General features: G+C 42.7%; 2 long non-coding RNA genes across 2 annotated transcripts in view; both read right to left on the reverse strand.

Moving 5' to 3' along the window:
- The window catches only part of LOC309331052, a 218,359-nt gene that overhangs the window by 115,358 nt on the left and 80,802 nt on the right, over positions 1-22,199 (reverse strand). The gene's annotated exons all lie outside the window — the stretch shown is intronic.
- Positions 15,787-22,199, reverse strand: part of LOC309331033 — a 31,264-nt gene continuing 24,851 nt past the window's right edge. Inside the window, exons 2-3 of the long non-coding RNA XR_014151688.1 lie at positions 17,376-17,510; positions 15,787-15,851 (exon numbers count right to left, since the gene is read on the reverse strand). This is a non-coding gene — a long non-coding RNA (uncharacterized lncRNA). The remainder of the gene's footprint in view (positions 15,852-17,375; positions 17,511-22,199) is intronic.

The raw sequence follows: 22,199 nt of genomic DNA on the forward strand, positions 1-22,199 counted from the left end.
ACATTCAAGCTTTACTTTAGATCTCTTGAGTTAGTCGACAAGATCTGTGTATCAGATTTGCAAGTGGTTGTTCAGACTTTATCAACACTCCTATGGATTCAGAGGTTTTTCTTTTTGTTTTCTTTTTGGTTTGGTTTGGTCTCCTTACTTCCCTACTTTGTGCAAGTAAGGAAAAGTAATGACTCTGAAGCTGTCCTTGGTCTGCCAGGCGAGCAAGCCTTCAGTCCCACTACTTGCTCAGTTTTCATAACACTGTGGTTTGCAGTGATCACAAAGGTGGCTGAAGAATGAACAAAAGAAAAAGTTACCACTGCTAAATGCAAGAAAAATGATCAGAATTTGTGAAGCTCAAAGGGACATTTATTCAATAATGTTCAGGAATCCTTTTCCTCTGCCAGATTTAGCCACAAAGGGAGGCCCTATGCTGTCTGGCTGCCCCACATGCTTAGCTTGGTTAGATGAGGCTGAAAGAGGGGAGGGAATGATATCCCAGGCACAAAGATGGGATAGTGCCATAAAAATGCAATCTGAGTTTATGACTTAATAAGGTTGCAATGACAGATCACAGGATGTGGTGTGGACTGCTGAACCTTCACACACAATGTTCAATAACGGACAACACTAAACACAGCTGGTTGGTATCCTCAATCACCCTTATCCATTCTCAATGCTTCATCCTGGCCCATGAAACGTACACAAAACTGACACACATCTAACCAATATCCAGGCAGAAAGGAGAGTGATTTTCATAAGCATATAAAACCCCCCCACTAAAAATGCCTTCCTGTTTTGTGACCTTTTCAGGAAGAGATACTACCTTTTCAAGAAGCATGTGCTCTAAATAGGTTCAGTTTGCCCTCACATGCATTATGTGATTCCTGGTTAATGAGGATTATTCATGTGACTAGTCAAAGGAGCATTACCTTCACCCTAAATTGGCTTTAGAGTGATATCAGCACACTACCAGTGTGACTGGCAATGTAGTCTCATTATGACAAGCACTCAGATGAAATTATGGGGATTTACATCTTAAAACTTGTGCCCATGTTTTTAGGAGCATCATAACAGGGAAAGCTGGGTGTCCTGCAGTGTAAGTCAACAACAAGCAGGGGATCGGCTCAGTGATCACTGAGAAATGAAAATGAAAGTTGCAAACTTTATACCTGAATGTAGTCAAGAACAGCATCTGGCTCTTGGCAGTGAACATAGGCTGCTACGTCAAGCTCAGTCAGAATAATGTTCCATTGAAGGCAGTGGGGTTTGTTCTCATATGTATTTTATTTGCTCTACAATATCTACCCTACTTCTTGGCCCATAAATGAACTGTCATAGTAACTTAACACCTTATCAAAATTAAGTGTATATTATACAATAAAAGGAAGAAGACAAGTATGCTTACGGCAGGGACCTCAGTCCATACCCCACTGAAGTGAAGGATAAAACGGCCAAGGATTTGTGGATTTAAGGTTTCAGATCACCCCTTTGTTTACATTAAGTGCAGGATCCGTAAGTCTCGTAATATACTTTTAGAAATTACAAACACACAAACATGGATAATGGATTCTTACTTTATTCTTACTTGTCCTTTAACAGATACTTTTACACACACACAAAATACTACTACAAGTCCATTGTCTTATTAGGTGTTCCAAATTAAATTATTATTGCATGTTGAGTAACAACTGGTTATTAAAAACATTTCATCCTCTGTTACAAAGAGGAAATGTGAACATAATACCACCACTTGCCTTGGTAATATCCCTCAGCACAGACAAGGAAACAATTTAGAGGGCCACATGATTTTGGAGCAATAGCTTGAACAACTGACATATTTACTGAGCTTTCAAAGCCGCAGGCAGGACAGATGTTTGAATCAAAACAGCCCAGGAAGGCTAATGGGATCCTTACATGGCCTTTAAAGATGTATGTGTTCCTAATTGCCAATGATGCTTATGGAGCCAGTTATTGTAGAATCTTAGCACCTACTGCTGTTTAATGCATTCATCCTCAAAACACCCCTGTAGTTATTATTAGCTCAATCGTTTCCTATCAGTAATGTAAGTGCAGAGAGGTTAAGTGAATGGCTAATGTCACACAGATGCTATAGCTTGGCCTGGACTTGAACCCATTTTTCTCAACATTGCAGACTATCACTCTAACCCCATGAATATATTACCTCTCAAGTGAACCATTTTACTTCCCCAGCCATCAGACCTCTTGTGCAGAATGTGTCCGCACTGTTGTAGACTGCTTACAACCCTGATATCCTGCTTACCCAACTTTCCAAAAACATTTCTGTTAGAAAGAAAGGGGCATATAGAGTTTTCCTTGTGACAGTAAACATATCAAAGACTTTATGTCTCCAGCATGGTACTCAACGTGCTTTCTCTTCATACCAAAGTAAAGCTCTTAGTTATGATGACTTCTATACAGTGGTACCTCTAATTACGGACTTGATCCGTTCTGGGGTGCCATTCGCACTCCGAAAAGTCAGCAACTAGAGCGCTGCTTCTGCGCATGTGCATGGCATGAAAGAGCGCTTCTGCGCATGCACGAAGCGCGCGGAATGCCTCGCGCACATGCATGGGGCAATACCTGGAAGTATACACAAACGAGGTTTGCCGCGTTCGTATCCTGAAAAAATGCAACCAGAGACTGATGTAACAAGGGGGACAACTGTAATGAGACAGTCCTGAGTTACTCTGGATATCCTGGACCCTTCCTATATATGGACCTTGTGTCTCAAATAATATATTTAAGAAGACATCTGAAGGCAGCCCTGTTTAGGGAAGCTTTTAATGTTTGATGCATTACTATATTTTAATATTTTGTTGGAAGCTGCTCAGAGTGGCTGCGGAAGCCCAGCCAGATGGGCAGGGTATAAATTATTATTATTATTATTATTATTATTATTATTATTATTATTATTATTAATAACAAAGGAATTCCTACACAATGATTGATACACCTTAAACAAAGAACCTGAGATAGCAGTTCCTCACGTGAGTAAGCACCAGGAATAGGAGGAGAAGGATTTCTAAGTTGGCCGGATCTGTTCTATTTCACTGTTGTTGCAATTCTCACCTGTGAATTTCCTGTTATTTGATCAATACTTGACTGCTTTGCATGAAGAGGTAGCTGTGCTTTGACTTCTCCAATAATACTGATGACAGGGGCCTACCATTCCATTCAGTGAGCCTCATCTACTGAATTTCACCTTTCTTCCCAGTTCCTCTTCCATCTCTTGCACGGGGCTAATTTGGTTCTCTGGGGCTTCCAATCTATCCCTTTTACTATTATACCCAGCCTTTTGATGCTTTCCCCCCTAGTCTCAGAAGTTATTACCATTAGCTGCCTTTGCCCCTTTGTTCTATTCTGTTCCTTCTGAAGGTCTTCTCCCTCAACCAGAAAATAGCCACATTCCTCATGACCTCTTCTTTTAGCTTTATTCCCAACTCCATGCCCTCCACTAACACCCACCACTACTCCCCTTCCAGAGCTGCAGTGGTGGAGTCAGTATTCTTGCCAAGTTCTGCCATCTCTAACCCCTGATTTTTCCCAATTCTCACTGCTACCCAAGCTTCAAAATTCAGTCCACGTGCCTCTGCGGTCCTTTCCTGTGCTACAGAATCACCCTGGCTCCATTTCAACTTTCTTATCTGACACTGACACATAGTTTCCTACTCCCACTTTGCTCCTTAGTGACTTCAACATATACACTGATAACCTCATTGACCCAGTGGCCTTCTGCTGTCTCTCCCTAACTTCCTCCTTTAGCCTGTGAACCCGGTCTGAAAATTTGGACTGATTCCCACACCCACTGTCATGGCCACTTGTGGTCTCTAGGCATCTTGAGCATTTATCTGTGCCAGAACCCTCCACTGTAGAAAATCCCCCCTCACCAACCAAGACTTCTGTTGTTTTCAAAAATGTGTGCACCCCACCCTCTCTGCTATGCCTCTTTCCCCTTCCATCACCAGCAATATATCAACACTGGTACTCTGTGGCAGAGAGAAGCCCAGAAGCTGAAGCAGGAGAGGAGAGAGGCCAAGAGGCAGAGATGGATCAGACTGGTGAACAGTGACATGTGTGTTCCCCTCCTACTGCATCAAGCTCCCCTCTTCCCTTGTCTCCCAAAACCAGAAGAGGCATGAAAAGAGTAGAGGAGAGGTTGGCTGCATGCAAGTGCAGTCTCTGATTGCTTGGGGGGGGGGGGAAACCTAGAGAGGAAGGGACTTAGGAAGCTGTGGGAAGGTGGGGACCTTCAGGGATGAGTTGCTGTGTTCTTTAGGCCTGACACTCCACCAGGTTTGCAGATCATGCTTTGGCTAATAAATAGTTAACTCCAACTTGCAAGGTGTGATTTACTGCCAGCTAGCCCCTGGTCCTGAGAGTCCCTGTCCCTACTTCAGGACCAGTGATGATTCCTTTTCAAAGAAGGGAAAGATTTCAATGAAGATAGATTTTCGTCTGGAGTGAACAAATCATGGCAGAAAAATCTGTGCCTAAGTCCCTTTCCAAGACTTCTCCATTACCAATATGCAAAGCCAAAACAATAAACAAAGCAGAAACAAAGCCTCCCTCACTGTATGCATCCCTGCTGTAATGTCTGTGGCTAACATCAGAGGCGGACTCGCAGCAGGAGTCCCTGTGCTGACTCACTCGCAGCGAACAAAGGAGATTCCTGACCATTGTTATTTCAATTATTTTCATTAATTCATTCATCACTTTAATTTTATCCTTCTCTTCCCAACCACAGGGAAAGGACAGTGTGGTTTACATCTGGAAATGAGTTTCTCAGCACTGGAACAAAGGAACAAGCCTCAAATAAAATTTCAAAATCTTGAAAATGCTGATTATTTCACTGCAGAATCCCCTTCAACATTATCTCTCTTTAAAAAAAAATAGGGGAAAGAAGCAAAGTTAATTAGAAGCACTTCAAATGTAATAATTCATGTTAGTTAGGGGTCATATTATGGATCTCTACAATACAGAAATCTTTATGGTTATGAAATCTGGGGAAGCCTCTTTTAAAATTCTACTTTGTCAAATCTCCCAGTTTTTCAGTGGCTCCTGCCTATTGCTTGATGCACTAAGCAAGGAGTTTCTACATGCTTATTTTTTTTTAAAAAAAAACCTTGAGTAGGGTTCCACACTCAGAGACATATTTTCATCATTTATTTGTTTGTTTATTAGATTTTTATACTGCCCTTCATCATAAGATCACAGGGCGGCTCTCAGGATAAAATACAGGATAAAAACAAAACAGCAAAACAATAACCCCTCCCTTCCCACAGATACATTTTAAAAGCTGTAGAATATTAATCAGCCAAAAGCTGGTTGAAGAGGAATGTTTTCACCTGGCGCCTAAAAGTAGATAATGAAGGCGCCAGGCGAGCCTCCCTGGGACAGCATTCCACAAATGGGAAGCCACTGCAGAGAAGGCCGTTCTCGTGTTGCCACCCTCTGGACCTCACATGGAGGAGGCACACAAAGAAGGGCCTCAGATGATGAATGCAGAGTCCAGGATGGTTTATATGGGGAGAGGCGATCCTTCAGGTATTAGCATATTTGTGTGTCTTGCTTAGCCTTCTCACCAGTGCATCAAGAAGAGCAGGGTTAGGATGGCAGTTTTATGAATTCCCATTCCTTATAGCAAGGGCTGCCCTCCATCACAGGCAATCTTCTGAAGAGCTCATGCAGAAGTATGTGTGGATTACCACTGGGTAGTCCAGGCTAGAGGGTTGTGGAGGTTGTGTTGCTGTGGTTCAGCAGAGTTCATTCTCCCTCATCAGGAAATGTCTCCCTAAGTACATTAAGAATCTTATTCCTTATGCTCCGTCTCCGTCACGGAGATCCTCTGATGAGGCACTCCTTGTGGTTCCCTATGCCTTGAAGTTCAATTGTCTATTACTAGGGAGCGAACTTTAGCATGGCTTTGCCCTGGGGAACTCCCTGCCAGGAGAGATTCAACAGGAATCATTCCTGGCTTCATTTAGACATCTCCATAAAACTGTGTTATTCAGACAGGCCTTTGCAATGTGAATTTCTTTTTACCGAACAGTTTTTTATTGCTTTTTTAAAAAATGTGTGCTATACACTGCCTTGCTACATTTTTCGTGCAAGTGCGGCCAATAAATATTTAAATAAATTAATTTAAAGCAGGCTACCACTACGTCAGCCTTTCCATCAAGTGGCCTTTTCACACAGGCCATTTCTGAGATGAATGAGTCCCTGTGGAGTGGCTTTTCCTCTCAGTGTCAAAGGGTCTTGTGAAAATGCCCTCACTTGATAAGAAAACAAATTGTCGCATGGGGCTCATTTAGAAAACTTGCTGAAGATAATCCATTAGAGCATTTTCAGAAGTGATTTAAATACAATGCCTTTGCTGAAGAGCTTGACACAAGTTGGGGTTCACCCTAGACCTGAGTTACAAATGCGCACTTTTACAGTGGTATACTTTCCCCTTTCCTTCCTGTTTCTTTCCCCACATTCTCACATAAATCTAAAGTGGGGAAATTATGTCCTGGTGTTTCTTCTTCCTAAAAACAATCCTACAAAGTGGACCCCATTGAAGAAAGCATGGAGTCCAAATGTGCCCTTAGGGTGTACATCAATTCTTGTGTACTCGTGATGATAACAAACCCATTGATATTAAATTTGGCATCTGCATTGTCTACATGGGAAGCACTCCAGATAATCTATCGGCACCTTACCGCCTCTCTGCCACTTAAAAGTATACCGAAAAATATGGAAGTGTTTTAAATAAATACAAGGAAGGTAACCTTTTCTCCGGTTTGGAATTTCCTCCCCAAAGAGGCATGCTGAGCTACAATAATACAAGTGTTTTGTTGCCATCTGAACACCTTCTTATTTGCCCAGACATTTTAGATTTTAGGTTATTTTTGCTTGCTTGCTCTCTCTTATGCTTCGGTTTGCTTTGGTTATTTTGTACGTTATTATGTTCATTTGTTGGTTTTAAATTGTATTTATACATTGTGCCTGAATTAGTTCCCCTCTCCCAGACTTTTGTATGCTTCTCTGGAATCTTTTGATGAAAGGTGATTTACAGAGATCATATATAAAATATAATATACTGTAAATGGTGTTAGCACGGGGGATATTTACATCTCAGTTTCCCTTTGACATACTTTTACTCCTGTTTACAGCTCAGTAAATACACACACATACACACATCAAGTCAGAATAACAATATTCTTAATCAGGGATGGGTACATTTACTGGAATATTAAAGGGTGTTTCATCATTGCTCTCCCATGAAGTAAATGTGATCCTTAAACCGTCTCTGTGGCAGCCAAACATAGCTAGGTCAAGTTTGTTTCTCTGTGTGAGTCAGAAGACAAAAGAAACTCCAAAGGGTAGTCATGACAGTTGGGTCCTGCTATCTAGCAGTTTCTTGGTCACAAAGAAAATCATTTTATTTCTCAGGCCTTATTCAAACCCTTCTGAATCAGACAAGTCACTTGCATTCCTGTGTTATGTGGACAAATGGAGTTAGGAGCCTGTTCCAGTAAGTTTCCTGGAAAACCAGGCTGAATTCTTCCATACAGATTCCTCCTTCATATGTATGGCATATTTTATGCTGCTAAAGAATTGTGGCATGCAATGCTGCCGTACTAGCCTTTTCTATGGAACTGCCATCCTTTCTTCACTCACTTTTAATATAGTGTTCAGACAGCCCAAATGCCAAATTATGCTTTGTCAGCCCCAATCTGCAGTTGTAATAAAAGGCAATTTCAGCACTCGTGCATAGTGCTATGGCAGAAAGAGGGGGATATTCCATGGCGGAGCTACTGCCACTTCTTAAGATCTGCCAGCTCTTGGTGGCCAGGACAGAAGGCTGGGGATGGTTTTCCTCCCTCCTCATCCCTGCTCCATATTTTCTTTTTCTTTGGCAATCCATGGGAAGGAATGAACTACACCAGATCCAGTGCTGGAATACTTGAGATCTCATTTTTTGCTCAGGCAGGGGTCAGCAAACTTTTTCAGCAGTGGGCTGGTCCACTGTCCCTCAGACCTTGTTGGGGGCCGGACTATATTTTTTGGGGGGGGGGAAGAATGAATTCCTATGCCCCACAAATCACCCAGAGATGCATTTTCAATAAAAGGACACATGCTACTCATGTAAAAACATGCTGATTCCCAGACCGTCCATGGGCTGGATTTAGAAGGCAATTGGGCCGGATCCGGCCCCCGCGCCTTAGTTTGCTAGGGAAACAAAAGTGCTTAACATCTTTCAAATCTTGGGTGACCCCCCCCCCCAACACCTCATTTTGGTCAGTCGAACATCTGCACATGCAGAGCTTTCAGAGGGTATACCAGTGCGCCTTGGGAAATAAGCGCCATCCTACTGGTGAATTTTGGCAAAGTGGCATTTACACCAATTGCAACAGCACCATGGCTAGCTGAATGACAGCTGTAGGATTGCTCTCACAAGGTTTTTCAGGACTTCTATGCTTTTGTATTTTAAGATGTTGCCGTTTTCAGGTTCAGCCCATTAACTATATTTCTTCCTGTTAATTTTGGCCAGGGGATCAGTGATGAATGGACAGCTAATCACCTTTTGACTAGACTCTCCCAATTGCCCCAATTTCAGTATCTGTTCTCATGGAGGGGTAGACTCTAATAGCTGAATAGCCTGTGTGTGTTTTTTCTTTCTTTGAATAGCGAAATAGCATTATTTTGCTAGGAAAAAATGAAAAGAACAAAAATTCAAGGAAATGAGTAATCAAAGCCATCTTCTTTGTGGAAACAGAATCTGTCATTGGAGCAACTGAGAAAGGCTATTCAAGGGGGCAATTAACAGGCTAGTTATCCTTAATCCCCCAGCCAGAATCATCAGGAAGCAATAAAACAGGCTCAACATGTAATATTGAAGATGCCAGCATTATTTGCTGAACAGGATTTATTTGCATGTAAACTGGGGTGGTCAGAAGCTCACAGATTTGGACTTCAAGAAAATTTGGGGTAAAGGGGAGTCTGAGGACATGAAAGTGGTGAAAAAATAGGGTGTGTGTGTGAAGGGTTCTGCTGCGACTCTTTACTAGCGGCAACAGTGGTAGAGATGGTGTTCCTTTCTTCCCACAGCACCCCTTGGAATAGTGCAGTCATGTGACCTGTTATTGTTCCATGGGCAATGAAATGTGGTGGCAGGTAGTGGTTCAGCTAGTAAGAGCACTTGTGTGTTCCACACAGTCCACATTTGAAATTCCCCCAGATAATAGCCAAAATTCTCTTCCCCCCCCCCCGAAACTCTTGTAGCACTATTATAATAGGACCATGGCAGTGATTGGGGGTGGAGACTTTTACAGTGTTCTGAATTTCTGCAGAATTTTTTCCCCTTTTCATAAATTCATTAGTAAAATTAATAAATGCCAATTTCAAATACAGTATCAGTTTTTATCTTTGTTTACTAAATACCAGCAAAATAAACATGTTAAATTACATCGCCCTCTAAGGCATCAGAAAATATTCCCATGCAAGCTGAAGGTTTTCCGATGCCGATGCACATTACCCTATGGAAATTGCCCTAATTTGCACTGGAGATTTTTCTCTCTGCAAGGGGCTTATCAATAGCAGACCATCAGCTGATCTCCAATGGGGTCTTGCAGAACCCTTTGATGGGAACTTTGAAGGCTGTGCCTTTGATGGCACAGCTAGATGGCAAACCATGAGGGCAAAAAAGAATCAGCTGACCGCCCTATCAAATCTGGTGGTTGACAGGTGGACAACCTCACCCAACAGTCAAATATGGCTGACAGGGATGGGGGAGATCATGAAAGGTCCCACCAGTTAGAGACCTAGACAATCGCACACACTACATGTAAACTCATTGTTCTGGGTGCAGGAGAGAACAGAATTCCAAGACCTCTGTTTACAAAATCTTTAGGAAAGTCAAATGTTTCATACTCTTGCTAATTCTCCCCCCTCCCCCATTCAAGTTAAAATGCTTAAATGTGCCTTTTAGCAACCAAGGGATCTTCCTATCTCAGATAAGAGGAACAAATATAACACTGGGCACATTAGCAGATGCAATTTTCAATTATATGAATTTGTCCTGCATTGTTTATAATAATACATTTATTGCAGGCCTCTTATACAAATGGTTAAGGAAGGAGTGATTGAATATTTAAAGCTTCCCAGAAAAAAAGAGAGAAACCAAACACTGAAAGAATATAAATGAGTCACTGAAAAAAATGTTATGAAATTCATCATGTTATGTTAAAATATGATACCTAATCATTTACAGGAAATTAGTGAAAAGATTGACTGGCAAAAGAAAACACCTAATCAGAATGCCTTCATTCATTCCTTGTTGCAGGGTGATATGGGATGAGTGAGCAGAGAAGAAAGATAAGTCAAGAAGGACCTGGGAAAAGAAGAGGTCAAGAACAAAAAGGAACAACAACAAAAAAATAGGGGCTCAGGGCTAGAGAGACTAAATCGCAGAAACATTTTTCCCTTAAAAAAATAACACATAGACAGTTTCCATAACACTTCCTTAGCACAATAAACTTCAATTATCCTCTTTCAAAGAAGAAGCTAGAAGGGTGAGAAGAATACATATAACTGAAGAAATCAAAATGAGAGATTGTTATTAATATGAGCCAAGCCATGTGTTGAGTTGACCAGTTAAAGCAAACAGAGAGTCTGGGTCAGTTCTCCTGATTGATCTTTCATTATAAGCATTGTTTCTGAGATTATTGTTCTTATGAATGTGATTCACAGCCTGTTAGTCAACTAGCCAGCCAACTCCAGAGAATACTCCACTTGCCAATTTCTATTAGAATGTCAAATGTATTAACTGTGTGACATGGAACATGTTTTATACATGTGGGAGTGGTGATATAGGGAGAATCAAATTGACTTTGGCATCTATGCCAAAGTTGCCTTAAAGGATGAAGCAGATTTTTATGATGTTCCCAATCATATTCCACTGAACCTAATCCTCACCTGAAATATACTATAAGCTGTTAAGAGCTTGAGCAGGTCAGTTTTCTTCCTGTTCTGTCTATTTTTCCTTTCCTTTCTTTTCAAATTACAAATGAATATACTTCTGCATACTAAGGAGTCCCTCAAATACGTAGAAATCCCCTTATATTTGGCTGTTCCTCCATCACTTTCAAACTAAGGGCCCAAAATTGTTGTTTTCCCTCTTGTATATTTTTAGCTCATTGCCCTTGCCATAGTTTCAATCAGAAGAATCGTGTATTGCCCCCACCATGCCTGTTGTTTGTATACAAGACAACATAAATCAATTTCTACTTCAAAAAATAGTAACCTAAAACAAAAGCTGTCAAGTGACTATGCAGATGCATAGGAATATTGAATGCTAAGAGTGGTTCAAACAGAAATAGCCTCTTTAGTATTACTTTGTTTGTTTATTCCATCTATTTCTGTACCACCTAACTTACAAGAGAACAAAGACCTTCTTAAATAAAGTGAAATTTACAAAAGACAGAACCAGGAACATCAGCCAGTGACATTCTTAATATTCCCCCTCCTTTCCCCCCTCCCCAATATAAAGTGACACGCTACAATTCTAAGCAAATATGGTATGTCTGGAAGATCAGACTGTACAAAAATCTCCTGTGACTATTCAGGATTGGATAGAAATTCAATTCAGTATGCATGGCAGAGATAGTACCTGTGGTGGGGGACACATTGCGCTCCTTCTAAGGTACCTTTGGTCCCTACCCTGCACACAGCTCTCATCTGTGGCTCCTAGAAGCTGTCAGCATGCAACAATGGCCACATCATTGGGATGGCTTCAACTGGCTGGCTAAACCAGGTAAGGGCAGCCAATGGGTCTCAAACCCTCAATGAGTTAGGGACTTCCTCTGCATGTGAAGACAGGCTCTGGCAGATTGAGTGGTTGAGACTAATAGTGGGTCCATTGGTTAAGAAGGTAGTTTCTGCACAAGCTGCACAGGGAAGTGAGGGACAGATGGGGATTGCCAACTTGGGAATGTAGCCCTTCTAGGGCAATAGTGTGACTGCCACACAATAGTGTGACTGCCATTGACTCCAAGTAGCACATCTGTGCTGGCAGAGACTGGTGGGCACTGTAGTTCAAATTATTTGAGGGCACCAGGTTGGGGGAGGCTGTGGTAAAGCAGTTTCCCTGCTTTCATACCTCCCTACCCTCCCTCTGCCATCTGATCCTTTCTGCTCATCCTCAGAAGCTTTAAATAGTCAACACTATTTCCAAGGCAAGTTTGAGCTTGCCCTTAAACACTCCAGGAATAACCCTTGAGAGTTTGTTCAAATGTGTGTGTCTATCCCTGTAACAACATATCCCAGAGCTGGCCCTGACTGCGGTCACTCATAAAGAACTGAAATGCCATTCCCAATAGATGAGAGGGTGGCATATAACAGGGGCCCCAACATCCTGGCACTGGCGCCATTGTTTTGTCTCCCAGAGCTATCTATGTGCATAGTGAAGCTTGTTTCAGCAAAACCTAAACTGAAAGCCTGCCATCCAAAAAGAACACAGAGATCCACTGTGATCTGGAGGTGAACCAAACTGTTTATTTCCATATATGATGATTTCATCTATCTAATACATTTGTACAGCTTCAGAAATGCCAAGGATCTATTCTCAGAGGTGTGGAGTGCCTTCGTAGAACATTTTAAGTAGTGGTTCATTCTGAAGGCGCAGTTGGGTGCTGATGGGGGGGAGAGCATTGCATATAAAATCCAGGTATTTAAAATTACATTCCACTAAAATATGAAGCTCTACAGCCAGGTTCAGCTCTACAACCTGTTGCCACAGATGTCACAGACACTGTCCAATGGCAGTGGCAGCGTGCAGCTGCAAGATACCTTTTTAAATAGGAAAATGTGGTTAAAAGTGGTCCAAATGTAATTGTTTTAAATGAAGAAACGTCTGCTATCACATAGTTCAGTACACTTTGGCATGATATACAGCACCCAACTGAATACTGTGTGCAGTCAGACCAGGATCCTCAAATTCTGTTCCATATGTGCTAAAAGAAGCAAAAAAGCAAAAATGAAATCTGGCCTACATTCAATAAACTGAGTGGGAACATCCACACTTCCATTGCTGATCCTCATAGGCTAGAATTACAGTAAGGAAGTTGGAGAGTTATTCTCTAAGGCCACACCCACACCATGCATTTAAAGCAGTACCATACTACTTTAAACTGTCATGCCACCTTGCCTCCCCACCCCGCCCCAAATCTTTGGAACTATAGTTTGTTAAAGGTCCTCCACACACAGCGCTACAATTTTGAGAGTGAGCATAAGAAGAGCCTGCAGGATCAGGCCAATGGCCCATCTAGTCCAGCATCCTGTTGTCCCAATGGCCAGCCAGATGCCTGTGGGAAACCACAAGCAGGATGCAAGCACAAGAGCCCTCTCGTCCCCTGCAGCTTCCAGTAACTGGTATTCAGGAGCATAAATCATGTGATGCTAATTGCAGGGTAGGAGAGAGGAACACCTGAACAGAGCTTGTATGCTTTTGTGAAGTATTTTACTACAGGACACCTGTGCTCCTGTGCACTGGTAAAACAACCCAGCCCAAAAATCTAGAGAGAATTTTGGATGAGCATTTTGGAACCACCACAAAGTCAGAGCACTATCTTCTGAATTGTATCCTGGTACTTGTCGTTGTCCCTTCAACAGAGAAAGGAGTCATGGTTGCACTCTTTGAAAGCAATGGAATCAGAGAAAGGAAAATCCTCTCCTTAAGGTCCCCGAAGCTGCAGGTGTTAGCAGCAGGCTTTCCCAAAGATAGCATGATACAGCCAAGTAAATGATTACATGTGCTATTATGATAAAACTTCCTTTGCTGATAATTTAGTTCCTGTTTACCTGTCCTGATATCCTACAAGCTGGCTTGAGCAAACTGCTTCTCATCGTCCTTGCCCCATTTGCCCTCCCTCTTCATTCAGATGCACAGTGAGATGTTTGGGAAACCCGCAGAGCACAACAGAAACATCTGTAAGATTGGTCCTGATTAAATTACCGTAAGTTGCAACCACATCCTAAAACTGACAACTGGATTCGCCCTGGGTTTGGGCTCCAGGGAAGAGACAAACCATTGTGATGGGTTTTGCCTTCAAATTCCACTTTTCCCTAGCTTTGGAAAACAAACCATTTCCCTTGTTGTAATTTAAGGGTCAAATGAAGGGAGGAAGAGGCAGGAAGAATCTCTAAAGTGTACAGAGGTACCTTCCAGCATATTACCAGCAGGGGTCATGCATGTGACGGCATCAATTCAGGTAACACAACTGACAAGTCCTATCTGTTTGACAACAGGAAAAGCTTTTGGTGATCTAGCTGATCTCTTCCCATACAAAGCTTTTCCTCTTAACCCTCCATATACCATTCCCATTTGTGCCTGTTTTAGCAGAGCACAGAGAGTTCAAAGAACTGCCCCTGTCGGTGATGTGCTAGGTGGCGGGAGGTAGGGACTGGGAAAGAGGAGGAAAGGCCTGCCTCCCCCCCTCTAACAGTGTGTGGGTGGGTTTTTTTGCTTTTTACGGTGCCAATTAACGGCAAGCTGGGGTAGGTGGGAGGTCAGTGCAAGAAGCCTCCCTTCTGCCCCCCACCACACTGCGTGTCATCGTCTTTCAAGCATCTGCCAACTCAGTTTGGTCGGTGGAAAGGAAAAGGCCGGGCAGTTTGTTTGGTTTTCTTTTCTTCGTGGGCACTTTACTACTTCAAAAGGCTCGCCTTTGGTTCACAGGGGCCAGAGGGGAAAGGTCAATGGGCACAGCTTGACCTCTCTTTCACCCACCAAAGAGGAAAAGGAGGGGAAGAGACACTTTTCTACTTTAATCTTTCTTCTGCCTCCCATTGTTCCTCAAAGTTTTGTGGAGGGAAACAATGGGCTCCTTATAAGCTCACACTTCCACACGGAATATACTGAAGGAGTAAATAGAACACACACGAATTCCACCTGAAGGAGAAAGGAGAAAGGAAGGGGGTTCCCCCCCCCCGCATTGGAATGTAACAAATATGTTGATGTCTTTTAGAAGCAGTTGTTTTATTTTGTATTTGAAACACACACACACACACACACCTCTCTCTCTCTCTCTCTCTCTCTCTCTCTCTCTGTGTGTGTGTGTGTGTGTGTGTGTAAAAACACTCACTAGCCCTAGGGTATTGAGGAGTAAGTTAACATTTCACAAAGCTCTCCACAGCTGGTGATTATATCCCTTGCAATGTGTACAAAGACATTCAGAAAAGGAGCAGAGAAAGTAAACAGTATCACTTCTGGGGAAGATTTGGGGGTGGGGGGGAGGAGGAGGAGAAGCAGATGAAATTTAATCTGGCAGGCAGCCCAGCCACCAATTTAAAACAATACAGAGAAGGGAAGCCAAAGAGGAAAGAAAAACAGAGGGGAAAGTGTGGAGAGACCAGCGTGTGCAAAGGGAGGCGGGGAGCCCTCCACAAAGGTTTCAGGAATCTTTGGGGGCCACTAAATAGCAGATTAGATTGCAGGACTAGGCTTCAGGGGGCTAAATTCCTGCCTCATTATATAATGTGTGTGTGAGCATTCTTAATTGAATTGGCAGAGCCCCCAGCTGTTTACCTCTCATTGGAAAAAATGAGAGGAAGGCACCGGGCCTTGAAAAAGGCAGACACAAAGTCGTGGCTTTGGCATCTGAGAAAACAAAGCAGAAAATAGCATTGTGTTGGCTTCAAGCTTTGCCGTTTTGTTTTAGAACTAGTTTGCACTTAACGACTTGGATGTAACTGCTGTGTTAAGACATTTTAACACGATGCTTACCTACAGCATCTGCATGAGGCACAGCTGGGCATAGGTGTTGTCCCTGGTCATGCTGAAAGGCTATTGCAGACTGAAAGGAGATTAACAGGATGGTCACGCCTGCTACTGCCACCCCAGGGTTAGCTTAGTTGTGATCTTACCAGCAGCTAAGTCAGAAGCACAATGACAGCTCCTGAAACAAGTGTCGGCATAGCAACACTGACAGACCCTTCCAAGGTAGCCCAAGTAGCCCAAGAGGCCTGTCGCAGATGATGTTCCCAAATTAGCCATGCAGGAGAGTCACCAATTAGGGTGACCACTTAGGCATTGCTCCAAATGAAGAAATTCCTCATCAAAAAGAAGGCACAAATGTGCACAGCATTGACATATGTTAAATTATATGTAGTAGATGCAAATTTAGAAGTAATTTAGAAGTAATTACTATAAATGAATACTATAAATTTAGAAGTAATTACTATAAATGAAATAGAAATGAAATATATTTCACCACTCTGGAGAAAACTGTGACTAGGTGGCCTGTGTGCCTGCTCAACCTGCTGTTCAGGCGAGTAAGAGGGGACATGGTAGAAGTTTATAAAACTATGCACGCCATCGGGAAAGTGGATTGAGAAAAGTTTTTCTTCCGCTTGCATAACGCTAGAACTCATGGGCACCTACTGAAGTTGAATGTTGGAAGATTCAGGAGAGATAAAAGGAAGTACTTCACGCACACACTCCCACAGGAGGCAGTGATGGCCACCAACTTGGATGGCTTTAAAAGATTAGACAAATTCATGGAGGACAAGGCTGCCAATCACGATGGCTATGCTCTGCCTCCATGGTCAGAGGCAGAATGCTTCTGAATACCAGTTGCTGGAAACCATAGAAGGGGAGAGTGCTCTTGTGCTCAGGCCCTACTTGCAGATTTCCCACACGCTTCTGGTTGGCCCCTCTAATAACAGCATGATGGGCTACATGCGCCATTGGCCTGATCCAGCAGGCTGCTCTTACATTCTTATGAGAGTGATTAAACTTGGGGTGTCTGTATTAATTTTCCTACTTAACTGCAGGTGTTTTTTTTTGTGAATCTGAATGTAGTACTTAACTGCAATGCATCATCAGCAAATTATATGATTTCTTGTTATCTGGCAGGGTTACATTTTCAAAAGAGCCCTTGATTAATTCAAAATGGGTTCTATTGAAACCCTGTCCCATTATCATAAGTGGAACAAGGATGATAGCATTTAATTTCTCATAGGGATTCTCCGTCTGGAATCCTGTGCTTGGTTACCCGGAAGTCAGCTCCACTGAACTCAATGGAACCTATTTCAGAGTAGACATATGTAGGACTGCATTGTTGGTATATGAAATGTAGAAGACAGTGATAAATTGGACTATTGACCTGAAAAACACAATGCAGCGACCTAAAATCAACAAATATTCTGTTATGGTGGTGTTTTATAGACTTTATTTGTGGATACAAACTAAATATTTACCATTGCCCTGCTGGCCCAGTAGGTTTTAAATGGCTCTTCAAAAAATCTTAACTCCTCCTCCATTCCCAACAATGCAGATGGGAGAGATGGGGCCTCTAGCTTATTGGAACTTTGCTCACCTTCCAAGATGGGTCTTGCTCATCAGAAGCCTACCAGGTCATGGTGACCCTGATCTCAGTAATGTAGTCTGAGTCATCATAGCAATGGGAACAGGAGGAGGGAGAGCTGCCATGTTTTTAGATTATCCATCCTCACTAGAAAAAAAAGACAAAATACTTTAAAAAAAAGTATGCAAACTTCACCCAAAAAAGGTGAAGGGATTATACCAGGCAATATACACCTTTAATTCATTAGGTACCTCAGCCCTCCTTCCCACCCTTTACAATGATTGTCTTAAGTTTCACATATGGTAAGTAGAAAGTGGTGGTTGCTTTATATTGCTCCCATGCTGCCCCTCACCAAGCACTGTGCAGACCACTCCTGAAGAAATCCTTATTGAACCCAGAGGATTATAACTACTGATGGCAAGTGACAGGTGTCCTTTTTTGGGGTAACTTGTTGGGAGCAAGTGGTTACTGGTCAACCCAAAGACCTAGTAGATGAAACTGATTGGATTGACTTCAACCTGGATTCTGGCCCAGATTTGAACCTGAAATGTCATTGGTTGCCAAAATGAATTACATACAGTGGGAGAGACAGGAAGAATACAACCCCATTGGTTCTGTTAGATCTCTTGGCAGTATTTGATACCATTGGCAAAGTTTTGTCTCCCAACTTAAAACTCTGTGGGTTGGAGATTGCAAGCACTGTTTTCGGTGGCTCCATTTTTACCCTGAGGACTCATTCCAGGAGGTGGCATTCAGCCCCATGCTATCTAGTTTGGGGGTCCCTTGCTGATCCAGGGTTTTAAAGGGTTGCCCTTTGCTGCAGAATATTACCATACTTTATATCTGAAAAGTTGATCTCTTGCACTTGTCCTGCCATTGTACTTATTATTTCTTGTTGTAGAATACCACAGAACTTGCAGCAGTATTCACTGATTCATACTCAGGACTTTTCCACAGATTATCCTGGCCACACAGTTTTGTTTTGTTTTTTAATGCATACCATCAGCATGGAATTTTCAAAAGGCTGAGACTTTAATCTCATTTCGATATGACCACTGTGAACTGGGCCTCCAAGACCTCTCTTTAGGCTTAGGTAGCCTTGACCTTTGAACTCATTGGACCAACATATCATGAGCTTGACTTTCAAAGACATTGCAGCAGAGGGAAAATTCTGAATTTGGGATATATTGCATGCACACTTTTCCGCCTGGAAGCCAACTGGCCACTGGGCTTTGCACATAAATAAAGGTGAATCTGCTTCACTCATGAATCTGCTACAAGTGATTCCCAGGGCAAGAGAAGATGAAAGATCTGCAGCTTTGATCTCTTAAGCTAAGGCTGTAAATTAAGGCTTTTCTTCCATGGCAGGGCCAATTTAAATGGGCAGGAATAGCATATCTTGCTCTCTTATCTTGGGCTGGTTGCATCCAGTTTCAGGAATGAAAAAAATGCATGTTCAACTGCCCTCATATGTCTATATTCTCTTTTTGGAGGACAGAGCACTGATTAATACCTCTAGACGGCTCTCCACCTACTGCCTATTTCCCTGTCTTTGCTGCCCATTACATTAATACAGATCTGTTGGGTTGGGCAACAGAAGCACCCACACTTTGACCCACACCAGCTTTGCTGCCACCCCTTGCCCTCTCCTCCAGGGCTCTGCATAGCGCACAGCTATTCTAGTGGTGGGCAGGCAGATGTGCCACCTCTGAATAGGAGAAGAAAATATACCACAGATGTTTTGGGAATATGTGCACTGAAACTGTGTGTTTAGGCACCCTGCTGAGAGCCAACTGAAGTCTGGCACCAGCCCTGCATTCTTAGATTGTGTTCACTACCCACAGCTTGGTCCAAATTCACTGAAGGTAAGACGAAGTCTTCCACCCTTGCGACCAACTAAGGATCAAGCCCTAAGCACATACATTAGAGGGACACGGGTGGCGCTGTGGTCTAAACCACTGAGCCTCTTGGGCTTTGCCAATTGGAAGGTCAGCGGTTCGAATCCCTGCAATGGAGTGAGCTCTCGTTGCTCTGTCCCAGCTCCTGCCAACCTAGCAGTTTGAAAACATGCCAGTGCAAGTAGATAAATAGGTACAGTGGTACCTCAGGTTAAGAACTTAATTCGTTCTGGTGGTCTGTTCTTAACCTGAAACTGTTCTTAACCTGAGGTACCACTTTAGCTAATGGGGCCTCCCGCTGCCACTGCACCGCCGCCACGCAATTTCTGTTCTCATCCTGAAGCAAAGTTCTTAACCCGAGGTACTATTTCTGGGTTAGTGGAGTCTGTAACCTGAAGCATCTGTAACCCGAGGTACCACTGTACTGCTGTGGCAGGAAGGTAAACAGTGTTTCTGTGCGCTCTGGTTACGGTCACGGTGTTCCGTTGCACCAGAAGCGGTTTAGTCATGCTGGCCACATGACCAAGAAACCTGTCTGTGGACAAACGCTAGCTCCCTCAGCCTGAAAGCGAGATGAGCGCTGCAACCCCATAGTCATCTTTGACTGGACTTAACCGTCCAGGGGTCCTTTGCCTTTTACCTTAAGCACATGCATACTTCACCCTCCAATACTCCCTGGGCAGCATTTAATACTTGAACCTTTTCCATCTACCACCAACAGCAAAAATGCTACCCATCACTTGTCCAACAGCACGTGGCTATTTAAAGAAAGCTAAGGGTGATGAGAAAAGGCACAGTTTCTCCCTCAGGAAAGCTAGCTCTATTTTTAAAAGCTTAATGAGAAATAGAAGAAACTTGGGTTAGCCAAAAGAATGAAAATAAATGGGTCCTCTTCTCCCCACAGTCACCAACTCTTTAGCTGAAAAATGCATGGTTTTGGTTTGCCTGCAGGTGATCACTTTGTATCGACTCAGACATTTTGTTGCTATAATCTAATCAAAAGGGGAGACATAGTGCCATTTTTTTTAGACAAGATGTCTTCCCAGTTCCTCCTCTACAGTGTCTATTTCCTCAAGCAAGGAAGAATCCAGCCAGTGGTTTACATTATGGTGCTCCCCCTTTTGCTATAATTCTTTACCTTAGTTTTGTTTTTGTTTTTGATCACGGGGGCATTCAGAAGAGGAACATGAGACACTTCAGCATGACAGACACAACCAATAGGAGAGATGTGCCCAAGACACTGCAGAAGGTGCTACTGCTCATTGCCTCCAGTGCATGTAGAATCCCCCCATTTCAGGGTCTTTCATGAATAAATCAGATTTGCTGTAGTTCCACTATGGGATGCCACCTGAATCTGACATGCATCACCAAAGCTCAGTTGGATGATGCCATGGCCTTGGCTTTGCCCCTGCTAGGGTTCTCTAAGCCATATACAAAATGAAGAGGTGTGTTGAGTGACTTTCCATTCTGCTTGAAGTGCACAAGGTGGTTTTCTTTGGAGACTGAATTCATTCAATTTGGTTATCTCCTGTGCTTCTGGCTCAAGACCAGAACCTATGGTCCTGCTATTATATAGACCCTCTGGTAGTTTGGGAGAACAGAGGGTAGGGGCAGGGGTGATGTGGTGGCACTGTTGGAATACCCTACCCTAGAACGTCTTCTGCCAGTAGTGCATGAACGATCCTTTCTTTTTCAGCAATCAGAATGCTGGCGTGCATTCCACAATATCAAAGCTTCTCCTGTAAAGGCTTGGGGTCAGCAGGTGACTTTCCATTTTGGTGTATTATCCACAATGTTAACTTATATCCAATATGTCACAAGCTTTAGAACTCTGAAATCCTACACCTTGAAATTATTACTCTTATCCCATTTTGTTTCTGAAAATAATTGGGGAAATGAAGAGATTAATCTCCCATTAAACAACAACACAAATCCGTTTTTTATACCTTTCTCTGAGAAGCTCAGATCAGCAATAGCCAATGCAAGTTATGTTCATTTGGAGCAGATTTAATTTTTTTCAGGAGCTTTGCAAGTTTTGGATTCCCTTTACTCATCCTTGGTTGTCATGGAAATCCAGCTTGGACTCTACCTTTTCTCTGTGCCTCTCCATAAGAGAAGAGAAGACACTAGATTGGATTGGGACAGATAAGGTAGCAATGCTATTTCCACATCTGTAATGGTGGCATCTGTGTCTAACTGAGCAGTGCCATATTGGATGGGGATAAATACGCATGGTGCTGCTGCTATATTTATAAGATAGCACCATCTCCATTGTCCTATTGTCATCTGACTTAGAATGACTGCAGTGTTAGATCACATAAAACAAGGTATGATTGAAGGGAGATAGGCAGGAATTCAGGACAAACACTGTGCAGATTTATTTTAATTACCAGGCAGCCACCATGTGCCCAATAACAAAGCAACATCTGAATAAAAGGTTACTGTTTCTAGATTCTTTCTAAGAACATGGCGTCTTTTCTTTCTGCTCAAATTAAAACTTCTCAGATAATACTGCTGTATAGTGTCAAACTGAAGAAATCCAGTGCCTCAGACAAGGAAAAGAAAGAGGCCCCGCACCCTCTAAGATTACTACAACTATTTATTTACAAAAATGACAGTGCTGCTATTCGTGCTGTGACTGGGCCTCAGACCTTTCCTGAAAGATTGTGAGAAAGGTGTGTTTCTATTTTTCAGGGGAGGCCAACTTTTTAGGTTGTAACTTCCAGGCAGGGCAAAGATCTTTAAGTGACAAGCATTTCAGAAAACCACTGGTTAATCTTTCCAAGAATATTTTAGAGATTAAACTGCAAAGTGAGTTCTGGAAAGCCATGCTAGTATTATATGTACTGTGAAGATGTTTACCGCACACTCTGATCACATAACTGTGATCGATTTGTTGTAGCACGTACCATATGCTGGAGAGATACAGCAGACGCAT

This window comes from Podarcis erhardii (assembly GCF_964252035.2).
Source record: "Podarcis erhardii genome assembly, chromosome: 1".
Lineage (NCBI taxonomy): Eukaryota > Metazoa > Chordata > Lepidosauria > Squamata > Lacertidae > Podarcis > Podarcis erhardii.